The sequence below is a fragment of the Triticum aestivum genome, chromosome 7B, assembly GCF_018294505.1.
Source record: "Triticum aestivum cultivar Chinese Spring chromosome 7B, IWGSC CS RefSeq v2.1, whole genome shotgun sequence".
Taxonomy (NCBI): domain Eukaryota; kingdom Viridiplantae; phylum Streptophyta; class Magnoliopsida; order Poales; family Poaceae; genus Triticum; species Triticum aestivum.
The window spans coordinates 755,711,320-755,722,087 of NC_057813.1; the positions used below are offsets into that span (position 1 = coordinate 755,711,320).

Consider the following 10,768-nt stretch of genomic DNA (forward strand, 5'->3'; position numbering starts at 1 on the left):
ATCAGGACTACCAGCCTAGTCAGCATCAGAGAAGGCCGAGATCTCATAAGACGGCGCATGCTGGAGAAGCAAACCATGAGACTCAGTGAGGCATATATATCGCAGAATGCGCTTCACAGCGGACCAATGGGATGTCGTGGGCGCATGAAGAAACTGACAGACACGATTGACTGCATAAGAGACATCTGGTCTGGTGATAGTAAGATACTGCAGGCCTCCAACAAGACTGCGGTACTCAGTGGCATCATCAGAGGAGAGAGAGTCACCATCAAAAGCAGACAACCGATCAGTGGCAGACATAGGAGTAGCGACAGGTTTACACTGCAGCATACCAGCACGACGCAACAAATCCAGAGCGTACTTCTTCTGAGTAAGAGTGACTCCAGCAGAAGACCGTGACACCTCCAGACCAAGGAAGAAGTGCAGAGCACCGAGATCCTTAACAGCAAAATCACCACTCAATGCAGCCACAAGGCGGTCTGCTGCAGCATTTGAGGAACTGATGAGAATAATATCATCAACATAGACCATTAAATACATCGTAACCTCAGGGCATTGAAGAAGGAACAATGATGTGTCAGCAGTAGAAGGAATGAACCCAAGTGCTCGCAAAACCGAACCAAGACGTGCATGCCAGGCACGGGGAGCCTCCTTAAGACCATAGAGCGCCTTAAAAAGACGACAGAGATGATTAGGACGTGCAGGATCCACAAACCCTGGTGGCTGACGCATATAAACCTCCTCCTCCAGAACTCCATGCAAAAAAGCGTTCTGCACATCAAGCTGACGGAGAAACCATCCTCGAGTAACAGCAAGGGATAGTAGCAGACGAATGGTAGTAGGCTTGATAACTGGACTGAACGTGTCTTCATAGTCAAGACCATACCTCTGTTTGAAGCCCTTAGCCACTAACCTTGCCTTGTAACGCTCAATGGAGCCATCAGCATGCCGTTTAACTTTAAACACCCACTTAGAGTCAATGATATTGACCCCAGACACTGGAGGACAAGCTGCCAGGTGTCATTCTTCAGCAATGCTTGAAACTCCTGTTCCATCGCGGCACGCTAGTGGGGAATGCCTAGTGCAGCCTGAAAGTGGCGAGGCTCAGCAGTGGGATCCGCAGCAGCATGAGCCATGCACGCGGCGAGCCACGCAACAGTCCCATCGGTCCGGATCTTAGGCTGAAAGACACCGGTCTGACTGCGTGTGCGATGTCGAGGAGCAACGGGTTGTGGTGACGATGCAGGGCATGATGCAGTCGACGAAGAAGGCGACCCCGAGTCGCCAGGGCTCGCGCCGGAGCCACTGGGCGTCGGGGAGGCGGGCGGTGTGGCGCCCGACACGGCCACGTCGCCCAGGCCCACACCGGAGCCGCTGAGTGCCGAAGAAGCAGGCGAGCCTGGGGTGGCCGGCCCATCGGGAGCCGAAGCCGGCCCAGGCGAGCCTGGCGTGGCTGGCCCAGGAGCAACCTCCTGCGAGGCCAGCTCGGGCAACTCCCACGAGGCGGGCGAGGACGCCGCTCGCGGAGCGGGGTCGGGCGATGCCCGCGAGGCAGCCGCGGGCGCAGCTCTTGCGGGTTGCGGTGTGCCGCCCGACATGCATGCCCCATGCACGCGATCGTCCTCCGGACGCGCCGGTGCTTGTTCTTCAAGGAGCTCGAGACGAGCGCCACGGCCAACACCTGCAGCATGGTTAGGGAGCAACACAGGAGCATATGCAACATCCACAAATTGATCAAGCAGAGGTGTGGTAGAAGAAGCGTCTGGCATAAGAGTGATAGAGGTATTCGGAAGTGCACGAAAGGGAAACACATTCTCATCAAAAACAACGTCACGAGAAATGTAAACGCGATTGGTGGGAACATGTAGGCATTTGTACCCTTTGTGAAGGGAACTATACCCAAGAAAAACGCACTTTTTCGACCGAAACTCTGCTTATGTTTATTATATGGACGCAAATGAGGCCAACAGGCACACCCGAAGACTTTGAGAAAGGTGTAGTCTGGGATTTCATTGAGCAAGAGTTCAAGTGGGGTTTTCATATTCAATAGTCGTGAAGGAAGCCTATTGATCAAAAAACAGGCAGTGGAGAAAGCATCACTCCAGAACCTAAAAGGTACGGAGGCATGAGCTAACAAAGTGATGCCAGTTTCTACAAGGTGACGATGCTTACGTTCGGCAGTCCCATTCTGCTGATGCGTATGGGGGCAAGACACACGGTGTGTAATCCCAAGCTTGTTAAAGACCGAGTTGAGGTTGTGGTATTCACCCCCCAGTCGCTTTGGACATGAATAATTTTCTGGCGAAGGAGACGCTCAACATGTGCTTGAAACTGGATAAACACATCAAACACATCAGATTTTTTCTTAATAAGATAGAGCCAGGTAAACCGACTGTAAGCATCAATGAAACTGACATAATAATTATGGCCACTAACAGACGTTTGGGCATGACCCCATACATCGGAAAAAATAAGCTCAAGAGGATGTTTCACAACATGACTAGACTCTGAAAACGGGAGTTGGTGACTCTTTCCCTGCTGACAGGCATCACAAATAGTTTCAGCAGTTTTATTTGACACAACTGGTAGCTCATGACGACGCAACACATGACGGACTATGGGAGCGGCAGGATGACCAAGTCGCGCATGCCAATGTGTAGGCGAGACACGAACACCACTGAACGCCTGAGGAGAAAACTGCATGGGAGGTGCGGTTGGCGCGTCAAGTGCATACAAGCCACGGCGAAGACGACCGCTAAGCAGAACGGCCCTCGTGTCCCGATCCTTGATAAAGAAACGAAAAGGGTGAAATTCAGCAAGGACATTATTGTCACGAGTAAGTTGTGGAATAGACAACAAACTACGCGAAGCAATGGGAATACAAAGGATGTTAGACAAATGCAGTTTTCGTGAATTGTGTGCAAGAAGGGATGCCTGACCAACATGGGAGATGCGCATACCTGCTCCGTTAGCGGTGTGCACCTAATCATGACCGCGATATGGCTCCTGGACCGAGAGCTTTCTCATGTCGTTGGTGAGGTGGTTGGTAGCTCCCGTGTCCATGTACCACGAGGGATCAATCGAGTAGGATGGAGTACGCCCGTGCTCATGACCCACCACCGCAGCAGCCGCCTGTTTTTCATTCCCCTTGCCATTGTTGCCGAGGCCAAGGAAATCTTGCTTGTAGCGGCGATGACAGCGAGAAGCTACGTGGCGCTCAATCCACATAGCTGGCACGCCTGTTGAGCACCACAACTGGGGCAGCAAACCACCGGCCGCGATCCCCCTGTGATGGACGGCGCGGCGCCCCATGAGGGCTGAGATGTGCCCGCCGGCTTGACAGGGAGCGACGGCTTCTACGATCTGCCACGGGTTGCGGCGTTAGCAGAGGCAAAACTCGGAGTAGATCGACGCGCTTTGATGCGCTGTTCGCGACCAAGGAGCCGCGCATACAGTTCCCGAGGCGGGAGAGGCGCCTCGCGCCCATGGACGTTCTCAATGAGATTGTCATAGTCATCATCGAGGCCATTGAGCACATGAGTGGTGAAGTCCTCATCTCCAAGGGGCTGGCCAATGGAGGCCAGCGTATCTGCAAGTCCTGACATCTTGTTGAAGTACTCCGTGATGGTGAGGCCTCCAAGCTTGGTCTCCCCCAACTCAGTACGGATAGAGTGAGCACGCGCCTGAGACTGAGAGGCAAAACTGCTGTGAAGTGCAGACCAAGCCTCCCGGGATGTCGCGGCGAAGATGACAAGCGACGACACGCTCGGAGTCAGCGAGGACTGGATGGCCGAAAGTATCGCCTGGTCTTGGGCCACCCACACATGATGAGCCGGGTGATACGGCGGCGGACACAGGATAGAGCCATCAACATAGCCCTCCAAGTAGCGACTCCGTAGGAGAGGTAGCACCTGCGCCCACCAGGATAGGTAGTTGTCCGGTGTAAGCTTCACCGGAAGAAGATGCGAGAAGTAGAACGGCGATGGCGCCGGAGCATAACCCGCATGGGGACCCATGTTCTGCCCATCAAGGGGAGCGAGGGCCAAGGACGCCTCGTAGCCAGGACCGGAAGGGGCATCGACCGGACCAGGCGTGGCCACCGAAGACACGGCGGGCGCGGCGCCGTAGGCCATGCCATAGGGTGACGGCGCCATCTGTGACGGCGGAGGCATCGGACAGGTAGAAGGCATCGGTGGCGTGGCGCCGTAGGTTGGTGCAGGGGCGCCGTACCACGGAGCGTAGGTCGGGGTAGCGCCATAGTAGGGAGGAGAGGCTCCGTAGGGTTGGGGAGCCGCCCCGTAGGCGGACGGTGCAGCGCCGCGAGAGGGTGGCGGCGCGAAGGCGAAGGTCGAGGGCGAGGCGCCACCAGTGGCGATCGGCGGCTGGGGCAGGCTCGGCCAGCCCTGCTCCTGCCCGCCCTGCCCGCCCTGCCCGCCCTGCAGATGGCTTTCGGCGGGCAGCGACGGCTGCCGCCAAGCCGTGGCGAGCGGGGGGGATGCGAGGAAGGGCGACGAGGGAGCGACGGGCGCGCCAGCAGGAGAGGAAGCCGAGGCGGCGGCGGAGTGCACGGAGGCCATCGGGCTAGGCGGCGGCAGCGATCCGCGGAGGCGGCGGCGGCAGCAAGGGGTGCAGCGGAAGACGGGAACCCTAGTCTGATACCATGTAAAACTAGAATATTGGGGCAACTGCTCGACACCCTTGGGGGGTGCGGCTATCTCATTATATATAAGTACCAAAGGGTACAAGTACAAGTACAACACGTATACACAAGTCTACGTATCCATATACAGTCTAACAAACATGCCTTAGAGTAGGGATCTCCCAGAGGGACTGTGGTACTTGTGAGTCCAACTCTGAGTCAATTAGATCTAGAGTCTGCAAGTAAAGGAGTTGTCCCATTGAAGAAGGGAGACTCACCCCTTTACAGTGTCTCAACTTAAGGCACCTTAGGTGAATGCATCCACCAATCACCTTGGAGAAATCTCTCAATGTTGAGCCTCCAATGTAAAGAACTCTTAGGAACCTCAACCTAGGAAGGGATACTGATTCAAGTTGAAAGCCAAACAGAGTTCTGACATTAGGTGCTCCAGGTAAGATCACATTACTCAAACTTTGAAAAGTAGAACGATAGGATGCCAAGTTAGCCGAGGATAATTGTGCACCAGCTCGTCCTGTAATTGTTTTTAGAGTGGACGATATGTCAGGAAGAAGCTACACATATATACAGACATATATTAAAATAGGAAATGAAACTATATAGTAATATATTTAAATACATTAAAATTGAGCACTTTTCGAGCCCTCTCAGGGCATCAGCGCTCTAACCGTCGGATTGCAGTTTGAAGCATTTTTTGGCCGTTGGATGAGCTGTGAATCGCTCCTAATCATGTTCTGTTCGCTAATAACGATCGCTAAACAGCCTGGGCCGCTGTTCTGGTCGCTTTTTTGGGCGCTCCGGATAAATTCGGCCTAACGGGCCTCTAGCTGCACAGAGCGAATCGACACGGTGCGGAGAAAAAACCTACGGAGTGCAAGAGAAGGAGGCACAACGATGAGGGTTTCCTATTCGTACGCCGCCGCCGATCTCCTAGCAGCCGCCGGTTCCACTCATCCCAAAACCCGTCCCTCCCGATCCCTCACCATTTATGACCGAGGGTGAATCATTGGTGTGAGCGAGATGTGCAAGGAAGGTGCGAAGGGGCAGCACTACATGCGCAACCCTACTGAGACGGCAGCGGCGGACGCCCCTTGATGAAGACGTCCTTGAAGGTAACAGTCAGGCGATGAGCACAGCGCGGTGAAGAACTCTCGTGTCCTGATTCCAGTTCGATGTCTTGGCTATCGACGCATTTGACAGCCGGTCGCAAGGAGAAGCTAAGGCTAAGGTGTATCACGAAACTCTGCCCTACACACGTGATTCCATTTCACTTCATGACGATGCCAACGCCCATTCTGAATTTAACAACAACCAAGCAGTAGGATTATCCCTCCGGTTCTATCAATTTTCGCAGTCGTTGTGTTCACGTTGTGTTCATTTGCCGGTGACCGGTAAGCATCCATGTTTCCCTTCCCCTTTCATTTCAGATATATGATTTTTTGGTACAAGGTACTGTGGTTTGAGCTCCTACTTCACAGTACTAATTTACACGTCAGTCAAGTAACTATTTGTACATAATGTGCAGATTCAGTTTCGCATATGGGGATTCTAATGTGGATATTTGATTTTCAGTTCAAGTAATTGGGTTCCTGGTCGTATTGCCATTTCTATCTGTACATACTCCAATTTCTAAGCAGCAGTGGTGCACAGTCCAGTCAACCAGAAGGCTTCAATTTTTTGCCCGTCAACATTAGTCTGTAGTGTACTCATGTGCCTGTTTTCTCCCTTCCCCCTATCTCCCCTGTGGCTTCCTGAATCCTGGTTTTTTAGATGACTTATTTGGCCTTCCGGAAGATGTCTCTTGATTCATGTAAGTATTTTCTTTATAAAGCTTACCTGTTAAATTTTCAGATGGCTCTTGATTCATTTCAGATTTCACACATGCTCTAGCTACTCATTAGTCCAAGCTAATTGGTGTTTCACATACTGATCCATATTGAATGTGGTGTATAGATGAAACCAAAGAAGAGGCTCAAAACTATATTCTATTTGTTTCAACATTTTTTAATGTCTAATATATTCGTCAGCTTATGCAACTTCAGTTTTGTGTTTCAAAATATTGCAGAAACTCGATATGATTATGAGCACGCACGCACACCTTGCCGCTGGTTGGTGTGGATTCGTGATGCAGGAGCCTCGTCCTCAGAGAGGCGGCAGGTGGGAGAAAGATCGACAAAGTGTTGGTGTCCCGCGGCTGGGAGGACCACGGTGAGCACCCTCCCCCTCCCCCAATATTTTGTATGTGCCACAAATTTCTCATGGATGAATGTGAGATTGTTAATCATGCTTACTTTGGGTTCACATGAATAATGTTCACAGAGAAACTTTGTTCCTTCAGTTGAACACATGTGGCCGAAGAAAATAACATGTGAAGATATTATTTTAGTTTCTCTGAAGGAAATAACATGCGAAGGTATTTTTTTTATTAATGTATAGCATATGCAGACATTGATGATTTGTGCCTATCAAGTGTTAAGATTTTATTCATTTTTATTTTATGAAAGGAAGCCATTTTCTGTAATGTAGCAATATATTCCAAGGATTTTTTTTATTATTGTAGATCATATGTCGACTTTGCTGATTTGTGCCTATCAAGTGTTAAGAATTTATTCATTTTTCTTTTAGGAAATGACTTTATTTTCTGTACTGTTTACTCATACAGAAGGGACTTTGCTTATTTGTGCCTATCAACTATTCCTATGCTTTGCATTTAAGGAATCAATATGGGCACATAATGTTGAGAAGTGGAAGCGTCAAGATTTACAGTTTTGAATATTCTTAGTAGTTGTATATATAGTTGTATATTTTGCAAAAAATACATTTAGTTTGTATACTTTCATCTGTCTATCAACACTAGCTAGAGCAGGTGATGACTTTAGATAGGAACTGGTTACCTTGTACTTCAACGGTAAGTTTTTCTCTATTGCATCTATTTTATGTCGCTGCAAGTTTTTCAGAGATGCTGATATATACTCCCTCTGTACCATAATATTTGCTACTCCAGCGACAAATATTACGGTACAGAGGGAGTATATGTCAGTGCATGAGATGATATAAGGCATTTCTTAGTAAGCATGCTTGTGTGTAACTATTTTCTCAAATATATATTAACTCTATGCCATACTTGTGATTGTGTGATCAAATTAAATGGTCAACTAAAATATTTCCAAGTGTGCTGCATTGAGCAGTTTGTTTGGCATATTTGGACCATTTTGGATAATGCAAAGCTTACCTTGTATGCATGTAATATATATTTGCACGAGGAACCTATCATAGTATTGAACTTTAGCCTCAACAATCACCGAGGACTATAATTCAAGCTCTTTTTTGCAAATGAATTCAAGCTAGATATCTGAAGAAATACTCTTCGTATACCTTTGGAAACAATGGTTTTTCAATTGGTATATATACTGTTTTGTTGCTCAATATATTTGTCTGATGTAGGAGAGCCGAAACTACTAGATTTTGATGAATTTATCAGTTTACACAACCACCAATTGATACACTGTAGTAAAATAAGGAAATAAATATGTGCCTTATGATCAGAAGGTGAAACAACCAACCAAGTACAATCAGCAAGAGAAATCAAAATTGCACAAGGTGACATATGTGCTTATAATTTTAGTGCTTAGAGAGGTCGTTTGAGGCTGATCGTGTGTCGCCTTGAGAGTTCTCTGTGTTTTCGCTAAAACTTCTAGCATATAAGAACACACCCATGATAAAGCTTTAGTGATTTATATCTTATGCTCCCTCCGTCCGGAAAAACTTGTCATCAAAATGGATAAAAGGGAATGTACCTAGATGTATTTTAGTTCTAGATACATCTTCTTTTATCCATTTTGATGACAAGTATTTTCGGACGGAGGGAGTAGGTGGCATTTGCTATATGTTTCATTGTATATATTTAAATAAGTTCCTTGTATGCTACCATAAAAAATAGACGTGCATGGCAACATACGGGTGCTCGGGCGTCGACGTACTAACAGAGCACTTCTTTTTTGCAAGATGAGATTTCTGGGGGAAATACCACCTATTTTTTGTTTGTGAATCAGTTATACTACCTTAATGATTGATGATGATACTAATAATAATATCTTTCTACATATATGGTATGGGGCCTAATAATTTTTAAATTTTGTATCGGATGCAAAATTGCTGAGCTGCCCTGGTTGGACTCCACTAACATATTCCTACAAAAGAATTACTAATTAAGTTACATGTTATATCATAATTCATATACCCATTTCATTAGAATAAGATACCTCTAATATAATTCCATCTATCACTAACATTATAGTGCCAAAGTAGACGGGCGCAGCAACGCGCGCCTTCAATGATCTAGTAAGAGATAAGAGACGAAGCCCTGACCAGTAGTTTTATCCACTCCATCAAGAAAACCATCTTGTCTTGCTTCTTCCGTGCACCAGTCATGAAAGGTATCATGAATCCTTATTATCTCAATCCTTCCACCTGCCATGCTTCTTTCAACAACTTGTACCAAGCTTCTCTGGACCAACTCGGTTACATACTTATATGCTGTTTCTTCTAGTGTATGATTTGGTATGTGTGGAATGAAGCTTTCTGCTATCCATAATTGGGTAAGATCTGACACATATACCATGGAGTCCTCCGGAAAAGCAGCAATATAGAGGAAGCAAGATCTTAAATAATGATTTGGCAGGTCCCTATAACTGCGAGCTAGCATGTTTCACATCATCTGCTCATTTTTGGTCGATGGCCAATCCAATAGTATATCAGACCATGTTTGTGCATTTAAATTCTTTGATAGGTAATCCATCACATTTCCTTGCAAGCTTTCTCCCAAGTTTTTCAAACTCATCCACATCATGTATGACATACCTTTTGTATGATGGTAAGGCTTTGCTACAAACTCTTGCATTTGATCAGCTGACCTAAATGTGCTTCCAGTGATTTGTTTCAGAATATCTTTTAGTAAATCAATTCCTTTGTACTTCTGAGACACCGTCACCCAAGAAACTATCTCAAAATGTTGTTTGGCACTAGTTGAAGTGTAGAATTTTCTAGCAAGTGTTGTTTTCCCCGCCCCACCCATGGCAACTAGGGAGACAACACTAAGACTGTCCCCTTTATCAAGTAGTTTCCCCACTATTTCCTGGTAATCATCCTCAAAACCAACCATGACAACATCTTCAAAGTTCTGGTGCATAGGCCCATACTCTTGTGGGAGTTCACCATCAACTTGAAGATTTTCTGTTGAGGTATTCCCCAAATCAACTATTTTAAGACGGTTTGCACTTTCAAATATATCAGAAATCTTCCTTTTGATGCATTGGATCTCAACACCAACTTTGTGAAGGTTAGTCAAATCACTTTGTAGGCGAGAATACCTTGAAATGGTACCCATGAACCCCTTCTTCAATCTGTTTCTCTTCTGCATGTACTCAGCGGCTTCGATGGCATTGTCAGCATCATACGCCACTTCTCTGATCTGGCCGACCAAGACAGCAGTACTTTCATCTCCCCGCCTCCATTTGTTGTCGGCGTCTCTAAGGAAGCCTCGCAGCCGCTTGAGCTCGTCCTTCAGGAGCTCCACTTCGAGGGTGACACAACACAACATTGTGGTCTCCCGAACTGCAAGTGCGTTGACATTGCCGAGCACGATGCTAATGGCTGACTCGGCCATTAGTTGTGATCCTACTCGTTGTCTCCGGGTCTCTCTCTTCTTTATGATTGGATGGAAGAAAAAAACAGCAGGTGTGTGGTTTAGGAGGATAAAGGCTTTGGATTGTTTCTTGCTTCTTGATGGATGAGAGATGAGTGGGATGGAAGACAACAGGAACAGGGGTGGTTTAGGAGGGCATGGTTTTCGGCTTTGGATTGTTTCTTGTTTCGTGCTTGGTGATAGAGCAGAGCGGAGTATATGTAAATCCTGATGGAAGAAGGAATCTGAGAAAGGAGCACGGCAAGAATGTGGTGTGCTCCCGAGGAGGGGTTATCACTAATCAGTGCTTTCACTTTTAGAACATAATCTTTTACTTTTAGAGCACCGCGGGCAAGCTGATAAAATTTTTTTAGCCGAATCTTGCTTTACTCTACCACGACGTACGGCAAGAATTAGCGTGCTAATTA

General features: G+C 47.4%; 1 pseudogene; it reads right to left on the minus strand.

Annotated features, from left to right (window-relative positions):
* The window catches only part of LOC123158784 (putative late blight resistance protein homolog R1B-11), a 12,026-nt pseudogene extending 1,704 nt beyond the window's left edge, over positions 1-10,322 (minus strand).
* Positions 10,323-10,768: the final 446 nt, after the last annotated feature.